This window comes from Myodes glareolus, chromosome 4 (assembly GCF_982192425.1).
Source record: "Myodes glareolus chromosome 4, mMyoGla1.1, whole genome shotgun sequence".
In the NCBI taxonomy this organism is placed as follows: domain Eukaryota; kingdom Metazoa; phylum Chordata; class Mammalia; order Rodentia; family Cricetidae; genus Myodes; species Myodes glareolus.
This window is the reverse complement of record NC_142029.1, coordinates 79,318,364-79,325,327: the sequence shown is the minus strand read 5'-3', so window position 1 is coordinate 79,325,327 and position 6,964 is coordinate 79,318,364. Positions and strand designations below refer to the sequence as shown.

General features: G+C 47.3%; 1 pseudogene; it reads right to left on the bottom strand.

Annotated features, from left to right (window-relative positions):
* Positions 1–500: 500 nt before the first annotated feature.
* LOC125389026 (coiled-coil domain-containing protein 43 pseudogene) lies at positions 501–1,125 on the bottom strand (annotated as a pseudogene).
* Between the last annotated feature and the right edge of the window lie 5,839 nt (positions 1,126–6,964).

Sequence of the window (6,964 nt, the reverse complement as noted above, 5' to 3'; positions counted from 1 at the left end):
GAGTTCAAGCACAGCCTACACTACAGAATGAAACCCTGCATTTTTAGGCAAATATTGCCTTGGGGGCAATTTTTGCTTCTTCTTCTCCTTCTTCTCCTCCTTCTCCTCCTTCTCCTTCTCCTTCTTCTTCTTCTTTTGTTTCAGAAGGAATGGTCATGTTTCCTTCAGGATGTTCGCATTCTGAATCTGGCTAATTACACAAAGTGAGGGAAGACCTTTAAAAAAAAAAAAAACAAGCCAGAAGAGCCCAGAATTTCAGTACTAAAATAGAAAGGCTACCCTAATTCCAGATCTTTGGTAAAGATACTAACTATAATTGATTGCCCACACCACCAAAACATGGCACAATTTGTAGTGACAGGTGACTGTGATTTTCCTTTTGAACATGTAAACAAGGGGAGAAAGCCTTTGGGAATTTTGGGAAATGCATTAATTTCAGTTCTCTTAAATAAACAGATTCACAGTCACTTCACGGGTGGAAGGAAGAGCGTGGGCTGAGGTTACCGCTTGCGTTCCCCTCTCCTTGTCCTTTTCTTTCCTGTCTCCTTGCGCCCCTGCTCGATAGTTTGTCCTCCCTCTGCAGCTGAAGCGAGTCTCGCTCCAATTTCCAAGCACTGCGAACGTCTTCCACATTGGTGCTTCTGAGCAGAGATTTGTCAGAACCGGTGTTTGCTGTCGAAGTACCAGATCATCTTTCTCATTCACTTCATCTGTTACATCGGCATACTGGGCCAGCAGGGCGGCTAATCTCTGCCCCTCCTCTTCTGAAACCATCCTGGGCTTCACCATGATTTGTGCCTGCTTCTCAATCAAAGTGGCAATGGCCTGAACGTCACCTTCTTTTTTTTTTACTTTGGTGGTGACATTTTGCATTTCTGACCATCGCTTTACAATTTCCTTACAGATATCAAGGAGGGAATCTTCTTCCAGGAAAGTAGAGAGGATACCTTGCATGGCATCCAGCTTCTCGTCCTCTTCGTCCTGTAGGACACCGAGGATGTAAGCGCCTTAAACGGCTGGTCTGGTCCACTCCCAAAGCCTCCAACTGTTGGTCCAGCCAGGATCCAAGCCCCCACCATCGCCTTCACTGAGTACTTCCCTGGACACTTTACTGGGCACCGCCATGCTGGGGACTGTGCAACTTTTTATAATGATCAAAACAAAGAAATTTCTGTCAGTGGATGGAAAATGGTGTGTGGAATACTATTCATTCTCATAAAAGGAGATTCTGTGTCTTGCACTAACATGAATGAAAGGGAGGATACTATGTTAAGTGAAACAATCCAGGCACTGAATGATGCTTTGAGATATGCTTCTATGTGGGATCTAAAATGATTGGATTCATAAAGATAGACCATACGATGGTGTTAAAAGGGTTTTGGGAAAGGGGAAAAGGCTGGTCAAAGAACACAATTATCAGGAGGAATAAGTTCAAGAGATCTAAACAATGAGAGGTAATTCATATGCTAATCATCTTAACTTAGCAATTCCTAAATGCATGCATTTTGCTAACCACCTTATTTTGTTAAATACATTTAACTTTATTATATTGTTATATCTCATAATATTGTCTTGGATTTTATTTTATTTTTATTTATTTTATGTGTCTTGGATTTTATTCTTGACGTTGCCTTTCGGGTAAAGCTCCAAAACTTTGGGTGATTTTAATTTTTTAAAAAATACATATGGGGTGCTGGGCGCACTTGGGAGGCATAGGCAGAGGCAGGTGGATCTCTGTGAGTTTGAGGCCAGCCTGGTCTATAAGAGCTAGTTCCAGGACATCTAGGGTCGTTACAGAGAGAAAACCCTGTCTTGGAAAAACAAAACGACCAACAAACAAACAAAATGTGTATGGGTGTTTTGCTTGCCCCTTGTGCATTCAATGCCTGTGGAGTCAAGAATAGGGCATTAGATCCTCTGGAAGTGGAGTTACAGACGCTTGTCAGCCAACACATAGGTTGAATTGAACCTGGATCCTCTGGAAGAACAGCCAGTGCTCTTAGCAATCAAATCACATCTGCAGCCCCGAGGCTAATTTTCAAAATGGATACAAACCTCAGTTTTGAACTTACAGACAGGTGATAACGTTTTCTTTGTTTACCATCTACGATGTAATATAGTATATGAGTTGAAGACATTCCATATTATGTGGCTTTGAGTGGAAATTTGTAACTTTCTGACAAAATTTCAGTGGTCCAGAGATCTGCAGCATGTGGCATTAGAAGGTGAGGTTGGAAGAACGGGGAGACCAGCTGGTGCTAGCATCGGTAAAGAAGATGCCGCGCTGTAGTCAAGAGTTCCATGCGAACTGTCTCTGTGGATCTTTCCAGCACACGCTCCCACCTCAGTTCTCAGTTCTTCATCTGGTTTGAAGCAAAGGAAGAGGCTCTGTTGAAATTGAAGAACTCTTGACCGTGGTCCACGTGGTGAGCATGCCGACGGGGATTCTGAACATGAGTTGGTAGTTGAAAACTTCTGGTCCACAGACTACAAGCCTGTGAGGTCTGACCTGATTGCTTTCTTGCTTTCTCCTCTCTCTCTCTCTCTCTCTCTCTCTCTGTATCACATCCCATGGGAAGTTAGGAGGGAAATGAGATGTGCTACTGCGCTGCCGCAGGCAGGAGACTCACTAAGCACGAAGTGAGGCACATCCAGGAGATGATTCTTTTCTTCTGTGCCTTCAAGGAACATTGTGGGTCGAAACAAGATGAAGCTAAATGACAGAACTGAAAGTTAGGAGGCCCGTCTTTCTTTGGCTTTGTAGCCATCGAGGAAATGTGACACAGAAAGCCTGAAGACTAGGTCCCCCTATCACAGCACTTCACAGTTTATGAGGTGCTTACAGTTTATGTGGGCTAGAAATGGTTATTGCCACTTTTATTCATACGAGAACCCTGGAGCCCTGAGACATGAGGTGACCTGCCCTTCGAGAAATGGTCGGTAAACAGGGTCAGAATTTGAACCTGACTCTACTTGTCGCTGGATTTCTTTCTCATAACAGTTACACAGTGGTGCCTGCTATAATGAAGTTTGAAATACTGACCCTATGTGGCATTCTCACTGAGGCTGATCTCAGGATGCTGGGTTGTGGCTTGGCTGCCAGGGTTTTCAAAGCTTCCTGGGCGATTCCAAGCAAGCTGAACACTATGGCTGCCTGCTCTCCCCTCCCCAGAGGCTGGGGATCAGCTCCTGCTGACCCATCACTTCCACAGGAGATGTGACAAGAACCCCTGCGGATCATGGTAGACACCAGGTTCCGCTCTGAGAGTGGAGAGTCTGCATTTGGGACCTGCTCTCAGGGGATGCTGTGACTCTGGGGACCACCAGGCAAGGGAGATAATCTGAGCACTGCACCTCCCTCACACTGACCACCGGCAGTCATTTAATGTCACCTGACTCAGTTTCCAGAATGGCATGCATTTTGCAAGAAGGCATCTTAGTAAAACCCGCATGGCCCCTTCCAGCTTGCACGAGGCTCCAGTGCCCCACAAGCTGGATAGCTTTCTCCTGCCACTGGATTTGCTCCCATGGGTCCTGGACCTGGCCGCTTCTGCTTCCAGGATCTAGCATCTCCAGGTGCCTCATCGGCCAATGCCAGCCTCCTCCTGGGGTCCTAGAAGGCTTGAGGGAGGCTGGGCTGTGAAGATTAGAAAGCTTACTGTTTGCAATCAGGATATGTGAGCTCTGACCTTGTAACCGCCAGGACTTTTGACCTTGAACAAGCTTTCTGACCTCTCTGAGCCTTACTGCCCTTGCATCCAAGGGTATGAAAGTTGCCATCTCATGGGTTGATGGCGTGACACAGGGAGGTGGCAGAGACGAAGTGCCCACACCAGAGACTGCTGTGCTCATCAACCAATAATTGTATTACTGAGGAAACTGGAAAAAAGTTCTCTCTCTTTTTGAGACAGGGTCTCACCGTGTAGCCCTAGTTAGCCTTGGCTAGCTGTGTACACTGTCCCTCAGGATGGCTTTTTTTTTTAAACTTTCTTTGATTCTTTGTGGATCTCACATCATTCGTTCTGATCCCAGTTATATCCATGTCTCCTTGAATTCCCCCTCTGCCCTTGTAACCCCCTCCCAAATCAAAACCAAATGTAAAAGAAAAAAAAAAGAAACAAAACAAAAAACAACAGAAAAATCAGAATTTTATTGAATAAGCTATAGTGTGGCTCATTGAATCACACAGTTTACCCTTTAGTTCATTCATCTTTACTTGCAAGTGTTCGTTGTCTCAAATCACTGGTCTGGCTTGAAGCCTCTGGTTTCTGCTATGCCACAGATAATGGACTCTCAATGGGGTTCCTCTTAGATATCCTGTTGTCCTGTGTGGGCTCTCACTGGGGATCCTCGTGGATAACCTGTTGTCCTGTGTCATGGAGATCCTGCTGTTTGGGATCTGTAGGTTTATCCACTTCACATGCTCCAACAGTTCATAGATTCAGTGGATGCTGGGGTTGGTCAACTCATAGCCCTGGTCTTGGGCCTGGGTGGTATCTGGGTTGATCAGCTTGCTAGCCTTCCCTCATGGTTGTTACCTAGATGAGCTCTCCAGCACTGCCTAGGCTAGCTCACCCAATGCAGCCTACAGCAGGGAGTGGGGCCAGCTCTCCTGCTCTGGGGCTCTCAGAGTCATGTCCCACTCACTCACATCGACCAGGCTGCCTTCTAACTTACAGAGATTGGCCTTCCTTTGCCTTCTCAGTGCTGGGATGAAAGGCATGCACCATCACAGTGTGGAAATAAACTCTCCCTGAATATCCGACATCCCACCTACACTAGATGACTTAGCACTGAGCCTTGGAACAACTTTGCAAGGTTCACATCGTTTTTCTCTATTGTATAAGCGAGACAACCGGAGTTAGAGAGTACAACAACTCATTTTCAGGTGCACGTCTAGTAAGCTTCAGGGCCAGAACTTGCTTGCTTCTGACTTGTCTGACGTTGAGACTTTTTGGAGATCTGTTGGACAGAGTTGTGAGTGTCTGGTAGACCGCAGAGCACAGGAAGCAGCCGTCAGCTTGGCTGTCTGTGAGGAGAGAGAGCAGCACCCAGTGGGCTGGGCAGCAGGCTTCCTGCTCCCTCTTTGTCTCCAGAGGACAAGCCGGTGGGTAGGAGCAGTGGCGGGCTAAGAGGAAAGTGACTTCAATAGCCACACAGTAATACACCGTCTGCTTGCCTGCGACCCACAGGGTCCACAGGAACAGTGGCCTTCTGCCCATTCTTAGGAGCAGAGCGTCATTTTTGTGTGTGTGAGGAGAGGCAGATGGTGGCAGGTGTGATGAAGTGGGTGGGGGAAGGAATGACATCTCCCTCTGGCAGGGACCTGGGTGGGACTGGCACCTGGAGGGCTCTCAGCCGCTTTCCGTGGAAAGGAGCCCTGGGGGTGGGTGGCCTCCTCCCCAGCTGCCTCTCCTATCAGGCACCCATGCATGTGCCTCTCAAGCCTCTGCCTTTGCATGCGAGGTGGAACCAGGCTGTTGATGAGAAATGGCAATCACGGCTCCCGCAGCAGCCTGACCGCGGGGAGCATGCTGATGAGTAAGAGGAGGTGGATCGGGAGACTCCAGGAGGCTGGCACCTCACAGCCCTGAGCAGTATGACCGTGGTGACAGCAGTGGGGTTTGTTTGGTCCTTTCTAGAGCACTGCCACCCAACCAGGCCTCGCCCGTGGGCTGAAGCGGTCCTACAGGGAGATGGAGTCTGTACAGAGACTTCATGCGCACTGTCACAGGGTGTGACTGGTGGCTTGGCTTGATGTCCTCGCCCACCAGGTAAGTGCAGTGTGATGGCCACAGTGTCCCTCCAGTGAACCACAGTCATGCCCTGCGGAGAGTCAGGACCGTGACTGATACTTAGCTTGCCCTGCCCCATCTTAGCTCTTGGCACAGGCACAAGACGAATGTAGTTCATAGATGATGGGAGGGAGGGAGGGAGCTTCGCCGTGCAGGTGCTGGCTTGATTTTGCTCGGTGGGAAAACACTTGGTTTTATTTTCCACCGGCTCCAAAGTTGATCTGTTTACTTGGGAAATCTGCATATTTTACGCAAGTAGGGGGGAAACAAACCCTGTGATATGTGCTTTATTATGTAGCTGGATCCACTTTCTTTCCTTTTTAAGTCAGGGTCTTAGATAGTCCTGACTGGCTTTGAACTTTTGATCCTCCTAGTTCACCTCCTGAATGTTGAGATTCCAGGTATATGCCACCACCACACTCTAAGCAATGCTGGAAACGGAACCCAGGGTTTTACTATGCTCAGACTAGAAAGGAGGTTTTCAGAACAAGGATCCCCTCCCTTCCTATGTAATTGCTAAATCAAGGTCCTTCTCGCTAGGTAAAATTTTATGTTAAGTTTTCTTGTGTATTTCATGAGTGGATACTATGTAAACATCCCCCTTCTCCCTGGGTTTTGCATGATGAGTTTAGGACTTGTTAATGATTCTGCCTGGATCAATTATTACCGTGCAGTTGGATTCACTTTTAAAGACAACACAATTACCAACCAAAAACAAACGAACTTTCTAGGGCTTATTTACTGGCAAGAGCACAGCCACTTGTGCCTCCCAAACGCTGTTTGCTTGGTTCTCTTCGTAGCTTTGGTTCTGTTTAGTGCAGCTTAGTCAGTTGTTAAGTACACAGTGTGGACTGTCACATGTACACGGCTGTGTTTACAGTTAGGGCGACAGTATCTCAGCGGATGCCGGATCATTCTATCTGATTCATTCTCGTCTTCCAGAGCCAACGGTCCCCTTGTGGCTCAACACCGCCTCCTAAATTTGGTCTGAACTTAAGCTCTGTCTCCTTCTATTCAGAGCAAGGATATGTGGTGTTACTCTTTGCACCCCAGTGACTCTAATTTCCACTCAGCCTTTCTTTGCGAGTGACTCAGCATTTTATGGCCTGACATTTTAAGAGAACCACTTTGCTATTAAACTGAAGCCATATATTAAAGTGAAACCCTGA